This window comes from Buteo buteo, chromosome 23 (assembly GCF_964188355.1).
Source record: "Buteo buteo chromosome 23, bButBut1.hap1.1, whole genome shotgun sequence".
Classification (NCBI taxonomy): Eukaryota; Metazoa; Chordata; class Aves; order Accipitriformes; family Accipitridae; genus Buteo; species Buteo buteo.
This window is the reverse complement of record NC_134193.1, coordinates 22229570-22242332: the sequence shown is the minus strand read 5'-3', so window position 1 is coordinate 22242332 and position 12763 is coordinate 22229570.

Here is a 12763-nt window from a genome sequence, read left to right as displayed (position 1 = left end):
CTGAGTAGTTAAGTACATTTGCATGTCACGGAGGAGAACAAAGTGTCTCTTGTAGAAATGCATATGAAATAGCCACAAGACCCCTCAAGAAACCATACGGAACACAAGCTCATTTGGCATCAGTGAGAACTATCCAAAGACTGTCCTAAAATCAGATCTTGGAAACAATGGAAGTTCACGTTTTAATTCAGATTAGAATTCTGCAACAGAATTAGTGGAGCTGTATCGTATTTCTCTTGTAAAATAATCTTTCCCTTCCTCCCCTAACTTGCAAGACATTTCAAATACCGTCTGTGCTGGGGAATTTGCCTGCAATAACAGAGATGTAGAATATCGCTCACTGGACTCCACGTACATCATTGTGGAACACCATTGCGTTGTACTTAAGCAATTTGCTGTATATATCCTTACCTACCGCTGCATACTGTACTGTCCTTAGATGTTTTAATACCAGTTTAATTCCCTATCACATAATTGATTACATACATTTTGCAGTTAAGAAAGGTCACGGATGCTTACGCTCTGTCTGACATTGATAATTATCAAGAAGATTTTAGATATTTAACGGAATTAAAATACAATATTTTATGTACTAGTATTGCCTAAGTGGTTGGAACCAATAATATCAATAGCACGTTAAAAAGGTATGGCATGACCTCTGGTTCACAGGCTATCTCTGATTATCTTCTTAATGGATATACAAACACAAGAAGACATCCAACCCTTACTACCAAAACACAAGGAGAGTAACAGAATGTAAACACAAAGCTGCTAATGTACACACTGACACATGAATGACATTTACATTGTTCAGAATAAAATCCAGGATATTCTGGAATAATGAGCAATGGAAAAATTGCTATAGCAAAATAATCTTTAGAATCAAACGCGGACTCATTTGAAATGAGAGGTTTTTCATTAAAAAAATGGTGCAGCTAATAATAAAGTCTTTTAACCTGTATTTTGTTATAGGTGACAGGTGAACAAATCACAGGTCTTGAGTTTCTCTACCCTGCCTCTCTTGGTAACGTCATCTCCAGTACCATCTGCTACCTACCAGACAAACAGACCAACCACATAATGAGGTACCAGCTTCCACCCAGCTACCGTGACTAAATCAGAACAAAAGATTCAACGCCTCCTTCAACAAAGGAACACAAGTCTAAGCTGTCTTTGCTAATTGCTGGGTTTCAGGTTGTCTGTTACAGATTTTAAGTGAGCTACAAACTTCCATCAAATACTTATAGCTGTTGGATAAAGGTACTAAGAATAAAAGATAAATGGAAGCAAAAGGTAAGAGAGAAGAGAAGAAAGCTTAGAAAATAAGTAACTACTTATGGTAATGTAAAGGCTGTGGAATAATATAAACATGAAAGACCAGGGGGCAGAGTGATTGATATCTCATATGTTTTCGATGCCCCTATGGTTATTAGACTGCAATATATGGGAACATACAATAAACTATGAATTAAAATGTAATTGTAGCTTCAGGCATCTTCTTCATTGTCTGCTGTGGTGTTATGTCTTCATGCACCGTGATTGACAAGGTGTAATTAATCATCTTACTCAGTTGTAAATATGGGCACCCTTCACAGTAGGCATCAGGAAGTGTGTACCAGCAAAGGAAGCAATAGTTGACGCTGATATACCATTAAATCAAAATCAGAACGCTTATATGTTCAGAAATGTGTGTTTGGTGTGATGCTGTTATCGTTTATTTCTAAAATACTGTACCAACAGATTTACTTGATTTGCAAGTTAACTACAACATTAACTGGTTTTATTTATTTTGTCTCTTCTTCATTTTTATAGGCAATGATGTTGTTCTCCTAAAATGTGAGACAGTTTGCTTCTTGTCAGCAAGTGGAGCTCAGCTCAGCTCTTCATCTCCCTGAGTTGCCGGAGACAGACTAGCATGCTTCAGATTCAGTTGCTCTATGGACCGACTTGAAACGATTCAGGGAAATTATTACTCCATTCATGTATCACTTTTTGCACTTCTTATATACTGAGTTAAACACTTCGGTTCATTTTAAAGTGAAAGAAAATTATGAAACGATCTTACTAAGAAACACTATTCAATTTAAAAATAGGACATTTCTTGTCACAAATGCTGTCCCCTAACTATAAATGAACATATTTTTAAAGAATTTTTTTCAGTATATGTTTCTTTTTCTAAATGATTGCTATCCTTATCCAGTTAGTGCAAAAATGGTGTATGAGTCACAGGAAATTTAAGTGGTTTGTCTCAGGAAAATTTGGTGGTATGCATTTTTTTGACGCACACAGAGCTGCTGAATGAATAATTGGCAACCTATTTAATGTCCTTTGCTTTAAAGCTGTCTAGTACGTTTGCTGTTTAAAAAAATGTCTTTCAAAGCTGTTAAATATGTAACAAAAAGAGGTTGCTATCACCATTCTGACATGAACAAAGCCATACAGTGAGCTGCCTTAGGTACTTCCAGCATGGTATTAATTACAAACACAATAATAAATGAAAATTTGCAAAGTTCTCAAATTCCATTTCTTTGCAATACCAGCTGATGAATGTTTTATAAAAGCATGCAGTAAAACTATCAGTCCAGGAATTAGCTATTAAATACCACCTAAGCCAAGCATTTTCGGGAGAGTATGGAATCTGTTGGATCTATAATTTCACCATTTACCCCTGATTGAGTAAGATCTCTAGCTGTCTCAGAAGCAAACCAAGCTTAAAACAGTAGCGCACTTTCAAGAAGATGATCGACTAAGAATGTGTTTTATTTTGATTTGAAAAACTGTCAATCATAGATAAAAAAGACCAAATAATATTATTATATAATATTAGCTAATTGTACTTGTCTGGTAAACCAGGAATATGCAGGAAAGATAAATAAGACAGTTTAAAAGGAAAATACTCAGAATGTTTTGCCCAGATGTTGTGGTGAAATTGTTTGTCACTGGTACAGGCCATAGATTTCAGATAAAAATACAAGCATGTATCTATAGATGTGAGAGAGAAATAAGATGCCGTGATCTTACATATTTCAGTTTATATAGCCACAGCTATTTAAACAATTCCAAAACTGCCTCTACGGGTGTCAAAGAGGGAGGGAAATCTTTGACCACATGATCTTCTCTCCAGAGTCCTGTTAAATCCACTGAACTTAAAACAGAACAAGAAGTGTGAAATATGGGTTTGAACATGTTATGTCAGAAATGTAAAGGTTGGAAGCCTTTTTAGTAACCGATATTAATATTGTATTAAATGTTATGAAAAGGTAGGTGTTGCAGAGAAGGGCTGGGCTCATGTGCAATTTTGTCAAGGTTTTTATCTGTGATTATGATTCCAGATGTATCTATTCCCTGAGGAGAAAAATGAAGTAAAGTTGGCATGTGACATGTGTTTTAAGGTGTTTGGCACAGTTTCCCAAAGTGATGACAAAATGTTCATTTTTATTACAGTGAATTGGTAAAGAAAATATGATTCTGAAGGTCAGTAGCTGTATATTTAAGATAGCTTCAGAGTTTTATTTTGGGGAATATCGGGTTTTGGTGGTGTGTTTAGATCTGATTGCCTGACTTGAGCATCTACCATAGTAAATAATTTAAATAGAATAATTTTTACAAAATACAAAGTGTTAATTACTAGAAATTCAGTAAATTTAATGCACAGAATATGGCAAAGATTGCAAAAATGTCTCTTTTTGCATCCAATAGTGTAGCTGTTTCTTAATTTTTTAAATCTATTTACTACAGTCTAATCTTTTTGCTCTACAGTTGGAGCTCAAATAAGTGTAATAAGATTCTTCGTAGGAACACTCTTTTTGTGTAAATGGACAGATTTTTTTTTTAAACAAAGTGGGGAAGGTATTTTGTTTGGTGAAAACTATTTTGTCTAAATGCACATTAAGAGTTTTGATAAGAAAGTTCCCTATGGCTACCCAGTTCCCCTTCTCTCTTCCCTCCAAACCCCTTCTGTGTGTAATAGTATCAGTAATTCCATGCTGACAGCAGGGCACCCAGGGCTACATTACCAGGCAAACACTCACTCATAAACATTTTACAAGTTCAATATCAACCAATCCTGGAGGTTTGGGAGGCTGCCCTGATTGGGTATATCATGGATTTGGTAAACATGGCTACATAACAAAAATAAGGTTTGTAGAGAAAGAGTCCGATAGTATTGCCTCCTTTGAATAATCAGAGGCTAAGAATATGATTAATTCCATATTTTATAAGTAAACTTCCACAGCTCTATATCCATCTGCAAATATTCAGTGATGTGCTCAATACATTCCTTTCTGTTCTACAACCACATTTCTTTGTGAATTTAACCACATCAGAAAGCACTTCAGATTTCTAACACAAATATTAGATGCATTTAATGTAAGGAAGCTTCCTTTATTGGAGGTGATTGGGAACATTTTGTATTTTATAGGTATATTTAAGAGGTTAGCAGTAGGGGGGAATCGTCTGTGGAAAATCTGTCTACAGCTGAAATTTTTAGATGCAGAAGTGTTGCTGAAATGCCTAATACATTCACATTCTTTTGTTAAGTAGCTTACAGGACTATCCTCTTAGCTACCAGATACTTTTTTTTTTTTTTTTTGAGTCAATTAACATTTCTCCTTTTTTTCTTATTTGTTATTTTCAGGAGTATATACTTGTTTTTATTTTTTTGTGTGTAATTAGAAGATTTTCATTCTCAAGGGCTTTACTTTTTTAGCTACAGTTTTGTTGCTCTTTTCAGTAATGTTCTGCAACTTTATTTTATCTTTAGTGCATGCATGAGAGGCATACAGCCCCTCATTTGCTAGTAAACTATTGATAATGATTTACAAGTTTTCACAGATTAATCTTCCATGGGGTAATTTTTCTCCAATATAACATAGCTCCAATTAAAGAAAAGAATGTCAAAGGTTAGGGTATTTTATAATACAATTTAGAAAATAATTTCTGAAGTCCTTGTATTTATATTTTAAATTTAGAATCCTATTTATACTTCAGTATAAGAAAAACAATATGGAAAGTTTGAAAATAAGAAGTCTGGTGTTTTCCAGATACTGAGATGTGCCTGCCTAATGAAGGCAGAAGACTTGCTCACTAAATTTATTTTAAAGCAGTGCTTTAAGATATTCATAAATTAAAATGGCAGTTTTCAATGAGATACTTATTACTGTTTTATTTTATATTTGCAAGATACCTGACCGTTTAATATTTATCCTTTATTTCTCTGAGCTGATCTAATTGCACCTCTCTTTTGCATTTATTTCTCTTTGCAAACACTACATTATTCACTCTCTCCTGTGCTTATTAAACAGTGCCACCTGCACCAAATGAAACAAAGCTTCTCCATCAATCTATCCCAGCTAAAGAACCCTGACTATATATTATAATTAATTGAAGCTCAATTGAACACTTGAGTCTGAACTAGATACAGTAACCTGAAAAAACATTAAAAAAATTAGGATGTACTTTAAAGAAATCTTTTAAATGAAAATGTTCACTCAAAACTGAGAACCTAACCTTGTACCAAGCACTCTTCATCATCTCTGCACAGTACCTCAAGTAGCAATTAGCAGGTCCTTTAATTAATTAACTATTCCCTGTACATCACAGGGATTTTTGTGGCACTAACGTCATCCTTCATAAGTGAATACCAAATCCAGTCAATATTTTGTCACTATAAACCCTTATCTGGACTACCTGAATGCCCACCGCATGTCTCTGAAAAATGATTTCAAAACACAGAAAGCAGGTATGGAAACCAGATACAAACTTTACAGTACTAGCCTAGGTAATTAGAATAGATAAAGCTAGAAATGGAGAAGTAGATGGCCGGGACACTTATATGTAAATATTTGCAATAAGAAGAAATCAGATAAGATACAAATTGAAATAGTAATGATGAAATCTTATAAATATAGTTAAGTAAAATTATTATATAAAAAAAAAGCTGAATATATTTTCAACTTTCAAAGTGCTGTAGACTTTGCTCGCTGTGCTGCCTATCTTTAACACTGTCTGCTCTCAGACAAGAACAGATTAATTAAGTAGCAGGTCAGACACAATAAGGTGAAAGGGCATTTCCAACCAATCAGTGACATTTTGCCAATTTTATACTTTGCAAACTTTTTATGTAAGTGTGGCTGATTATTTTCAATGTAATTCTCATTTGGAAAAATATTAAGTAATTTTAAGGGAACTAACATCTAAAAATGAGACACAAAATACATATTGCTGGTTTTAAGATTTACAAAAGGTGCAGTATGTAAATTTGTTTATATAAATATGTATAAGATATATGACTGTATGAGGCTATGTGTGTGTGTGAATGAACATATGTGTGTGTATCCATCTATCTATTTGTAGATTCAGACACAGACATATGTTATCATTTCTTAGAGGCAAATATCTGCAGAAATCATTCTTTGTGTTCAGTAGTTTTCTTTAATGTGTAGTAAGTTTATCTTAAGAGATTTCCGTCTTCAGGAAAGATCTCGTGAATTTATGTAATGTACAGCATAATGAAATCAAATAGAGTACGCCTCATATGATTTTGCAAGAATTATACATTAGCACTCTCTTTTGACATGTGTAATATTCTGAATTATGGAACAACTTTATAGATTATTTTAAAATAATAAATAATATGTATGATGGACTTGCAGAAATAGACACTGTAGAAATCTCAAGAAACAAGAAAGAATTATTACTGAAATAATTTGGGACTTTTGCCAAGTGATATTGTAATTAAAAAAGCCCAAACATTTAATTGGAACTACTCATGAGGAGTAATATTTATTCAATTACCACAAGATAGTCACTGCACCTCAGAAAGACTTTCTATTTTGTAAGAGTAACAGAAATTTCCATTTTCACCTCATGTATTCTCTTAAATCACTGTATTGCAAGTTCAGTTAAAAAAATTTTGGCATGAGTAAAATGTAAGGTAAAATGTAAAGGTCAACTGATAAGCTATGATTGTATCTCTGGTTTTGCTGTGTAAATCTGCTCTTATCAATAATTCACTATTCATGTTCTACAAAGACTGTCTTTACATTTTTTAATTAGCACTTACGATTTTACAAAGATAATTAAAAAAAGAGAAATATTAATCTCTGTACTTGGAGTCCTTATGTCATAATTTGCTACACATTTTTTCCAATAAATTTGGCAAATGAATACTCTATTTTGATACATCAATCTCAAACAAAGGTGGACTCTGATGCAATTTTTCACTGTTCATTTCCCTGAATCTTTTGGGATATAAAGAATCGTGAACAAATACTTAACAGTCTGATCAATAATCATTGACCGTTTTGAGCCCCTCATACCCTAACAAGCACAGCTTGATCATGTATATTTGATCATTGCAAAATTTCAAAGCACCTTGATACAGCAGAGCACGTCTTTCTATAGTATCTTTTTGTTGTTTCATAAAGTACATATTTCCCATGATTTAGCTTTACCATTAATGTAAACTTATTGCACATATATTTGATGAATCTCAAGATCATGAATTTCAGTGTTATATATCCACAGTATTTCATATCAATGGCAAATATAAAACACTATCCTAACATTTTAGGATAGGAAACTCTGGATGTGCCTATGGATTCAATGGACCCCAGAGTACAAATCTAAAAAGCCCTATCGTTATAAATCTTGCATTCCTGTTAAGTGTTGGCATGCACATTACACTGAGGTGTGTTAAGTTTATTTTAGTGGAAAAATTGTACTAAAAACCTTTCCCTTGATATCCTTTTAAATATATGTTCACATATGTATAAAATAAAAAATGTGCAAGTTCACAGCTGTGTTAGCCCTCAGCCTTATTAATATAATGTAAAGAGATAAAGATCCAAGTAAAAAATATTTACAGTGAAAAATGTGTTTGCAGAACTTTATTATTGTTTGTAATTCCTCATCCAGTGTTTTTCATACAGGAATTTCAGATTATCGTTAAAATATAACATTAATGCTACATTTGTATAGCTGCCTTTTCTGCTTACAATCATAATGTTTATTCTAACTTTCTGGGCTTATTATTTTAGACAGATATCAGTTTAATTAGCTTAAGCTGTCATACTCTAATAAATACAGACGGGTTGCCTGGTTCGGGAGGAGGAAGGTGGCTGCAGATTTCAGAAGCAGAGACAGTTAATGCTTTGTACATTATCATGTAAACAGCAAAAGGACAAAAATAATTACCTGATAAACTTTCAATTTCTGACTCTCCTCTATATGCTTTCTGACCAATTTTTCTATAGCAAATCCATTCAAATTAGGCAAGTCCTCTAAATATCTGCAGCATCTGCTGGTTCAGACACCTTCCTTTATGCAGAGTACCATTTTCATATGATAATACATGTAATATGATATAGAATGACAGAATGCATGACAGTTGCCCATAATACATAGAAAGTCACTCAAAGGACAGAAGCGACATTTGGATAATTAGCATCCATTGGGCAGTCAATCATGCGAATAGAAAAAACTGAACAAAACCCACAATGGAGTTAGAAAACAAAAGGGACCCTAGCCAGTCTCAGGATTAACTGCTCTAAAGCGATCTAAATGCTTTTGTATCTAAAGAACTGAGGCTCCCAGGGCTGCCCTGTTCCCCTCTAGATACCCAGGGAACTAATTGTGGCGATCAAAGTTAAAGCATTCTCTCTTCTTTATAGACTGCTAAATACACAGAAAAATTATTTCTCCATTCGTGTTCATTAAACTATTTTAAAGTTAAAAAACTGATGCCATGTTCTTTTGCCAAGTGAAATGAGCTAGAGTATTGAGATTGTCCTGCTTTTATGGGAACACAACAGCCCGTTTAATTTAAAGTCTGCCTTTGTTTGATTAATATTATTTTGCTGTTGTCCAGTCTGCTATCTCTTTCTTTTTGGATAACGAAGGCAATTGTCATTAAAAACTCTTGTGTGAGAAAAACCTGAAACCAGCTAGGAATAATAATGATAATAACAAAGCCCATTAACAAAATTAAGCAGGAAAGGTCTCACAATTTCTTAGTAACTGTCACTTTATAAAATAAATAAAATATTTTTTCACTCAATATATACAGGTCAGAATATTTCCTTTCCCCAGATTAGTTGGATGAGGGCAGCCTCCTTTAAAGCTCCATCTAACAAGAGAGAGAGAAAGAGAAGAGATACAGAGAGAGCCCCAGGATGTGGAAAGTCATGAAAATACCTACCCTGGAGACAGTATTCCCATAGGATCCTTTTCATACAAATTCCAACTTGCCTAATGCCCTTAATGAATGAAATAAAGACAGAATTCAGAAAGGCCCATGCTGATGGCTCCTGCTGGAAAGTGTGTGGTTTAAGGCATAGCTGCAGCAGTTCTGGGAGGGAATCGGCTCCGGTCCCCATCAGCCAAGCAGACAGGAATCACTGGGGCAAAATCTTCCCCCTCACACATTTGCAATTGACTTGAAATAACATCACGACACCTTTGGATAATTGACGCCTTCTTACCTTTCGTTGTCCTTTGTAATTAATATTTGTAGATCTAGAGGTTTCTCCCAGCCACAGATAACAGGAAGGTGGAAGGGGTGGGGAGAGAGAGAGAGAGTGCGTGTGTGTGTGTGTGTGTGCGTGAGTGTGTGCGTGAGTGTGTGTGAGAGAGAGAACAGAGAGAGGAAAAGCGAGAAGCACAGAGAGGCTTTGGTTGTGTGTCTCCGTTTGGGGAATGGTGTGTTGGTGTATTTGTGTGGATGTGTATTTGGGGCTTTGTAAACCTCTGGAGTCCTAAAGGCAAGATAGAAAGTGAAAAGTATGATGAGCTGGATCTCCCTTGTCAGTCGTTACAGAGTTTCAGCAGCAGTGACCTTCAACCCTTTTGCTCTGTGTCAGCCTCGACTTGAGCCCCTTGCCCAGCTGCTGTGCCAGCGTCAAAATGCAGAGAAGGAAAAAGGGACAGCAGAGGTAAGGAGGCAGAGAGAGATTGAGATCAGAAGGGCTTTTCGCCCAGTCAAATGGGCCTCTGGTGACAAATCAATCACGGCCTGTTCAAACCAATGATGCTGCCAGTCTCCAGCTCGCCAACCCCTCCACAACCTCCCCCAGCTCTTCTGGCTCTCCTACATGACACTCAGCTGATGACTGGGGCTCCAGTCAGAGTAGGGCTGCTTTTTACAGGTTGATTTGGTCATTAGCATCAGTTCTTCTCTATCTCCCTCTTGCTCTGTCTTTACCTACCATCTATTTATTTATTAAATATTGAAAACTAATATTAGAAGAGGGATTGTGACACATAGAAACACTTGTAAATAAGTTCGTATACTGCCTTGTTAAAAGTGCTCAGATTCATTTATTTGATTTTATACACTTAGGAAGAGCTACCTGTTTTAATGTAATTAGTAGATCTGATCAATATAATTAGGGACAAAGAAAGTAGGCCTCAGAAGATCCTCACTCCACCTCCTCCTTCCTTTTATGTATTTTACACTAGTAGAACTGGCTTCAGTAATGTTTTTCCACTACACCCATAGGATAGGAATTATTTTTCAATTATCTTTTTTTTTGGCAGACATTTGTTAAAATATGATTTTTAAGTCCTTTTTAAAGCAATGAGGCAGATCCTTAGCTGGAATAAATTTGCATTGCCACTGAAATTCTTGTATTTCGAGGAGCATATAGTGATAAAGTCCTAACTAAGGTAGAAAAACAAACAAAAAATTGCTACTAAATCATAATAAATACTTCTGTCATGAATGGCTTTCATCTGAATATCTGAAAAATGTTTTAGAACAGTTAAAGAGAGAAACAGTAATGGAAGAAGAACGCTTAAAAGTTTAGGAAGAACAAGGTACTCTCTTGCAGGTTTTGTGATCTTAGGAATTGCATTCTCTATTTCTTCCTCTCTTCTCTCCTTGTCCGTCCCCCCCCAATCCCTAATACAAAGCGGGGGAAAAAAAGTCAAAATAAGGTCTTAAGAGGATATGTTGCTCTCTCTTAGTCCTCTCTAACCTTAATCCATGGACTAAAATCCTCCTACAGACAAAAAAAAAAGAATATTGTACATTAAGAAAAAGGGAGAAGTCCTTCCTCATCCTCTCTCATCTTTAGTGCCAACCTCTTAGTTTAGAGATGCCTCGTCTGTGTAGTCAAGGATGTCAGTGTACATTTTGACTAACAAATTTACGTGTTGGCCATCTGAGAGCAACTGGGCAGTCTGACAGTGTGGTGGGAAGGAATGATGATGGAGATGTGTAGAACGGAGCCGAGCTCTCCCAGGCTCTGTAAAGAGAGCTTGGGCAAGATACAGCAGCATCAGAAATACAGCACAATATACTAAAAAATGTCTCCCCTATCTCCTTTCTAATATGATTGAACTCTGCGAAACTGAAGTGAAGTGCATTGCAGATAGCAGTGTGGGGTGTTGAACAGCCTGTAGCTGGAGAGTGCTTCCGTCTTTATCTTCAAAGCTGTCCTGTCAAATACAAGGTCTTTTAAACATCAGAGGGATAAAGTTTCTGATTCTGAAGGGTTCGTTTTCCTCTTGGTTTTCCTCAATCAGAAGTTAAGCCCATACGACCCCCACAGTAAGCTGGCTCCAGGATTGCTGCCCTGCTACTTGCCCCATGATTTGGGGATGCTTGTATAGAGCAATCTTGATTTGCTCACTGTTTGTTGAGTTCAGTTTTCTTCATGTTAGTTCTTTCTTCCATCTTATGTGTCTTGAGGCTTTTGCTGTGTGGCAGTGAATTGAATCTTATGAACATAAAGGAAAATTGTGGCTGGGACTTGGAGAATATTCATCTGTTGCAGAAAATGCTGAAGTATGAACATGTGAGAATTGAACTAATGAGTTTTTTCCTCATTTCATTCCCTCAGTCTCTTTTTTAGCCATACCTTAATTGCAGTGTTTCCTGACAAAATAATCCTAGCTCCTAAAAAAATTTAAATGTGTACCTTCATTTCATTGCTCGTACTTCCTTCTACCAACATAATACAAGAAATTAAGATGATTTACAAAATAATGTGCCTTTCTGTCATCTTATTGTCCATAAATAAGTACTAGACCTATATCTACTTGATTTCTAAAATGAAAATTCATTACATTTCTGGAAACTTGAACTATCAGCTCCATGCATTTTAATTAGATTGTCTGTTTTTTCATTTATTACTAATACAGTCCTCTTAACTATGATTTATTTGTTAAACAAAGTGCCATAATCCGTCACTTATTCATCTTAATTTCAGCAAAATTAAAGTAGTCGCTGTTATATTACACCTAATTGCACTTGCAGTGAAAAGAACGGAGATGTTAATCAAAATAAATTGAAGATAAACAATAAAATCATTAAATCTTTGCTGCAGTAAGTGTAACTAATCAGTTTTGACTTGAAGCGACCGAACACAAATAATGAATCTGTCAGTGAAGACGCGCTCATTAAATACAGCCTAGTCCGCTAGGGTCCTGCAGGCAGCCTGTAACACACATCCCTGTGCAACCCTCTAGTGCCTGCCTGCTATTAGGGGAAAGAGAGGGAGAAAGAGGAAATTGTATACCATTTTCAGGACCAAATGTATCTGTATATTGCAGTTTGATTAAGTGAAGATGCAAATGCCACAGGTATACAGTAACTCCTGTAAACACGGTGTCAGGAACAGTAAAATACTATTTGTTTTATTCAGCGACCAGCAGGTCAGAGATTAGAAAAAGGGGAGAAAGGGAAATAAACCCCAGAAATTCAGAGATATGAAGCATTTGGTTTTAAAAGTTATTAGAAGTATTAGTTTCATAGCTCAAT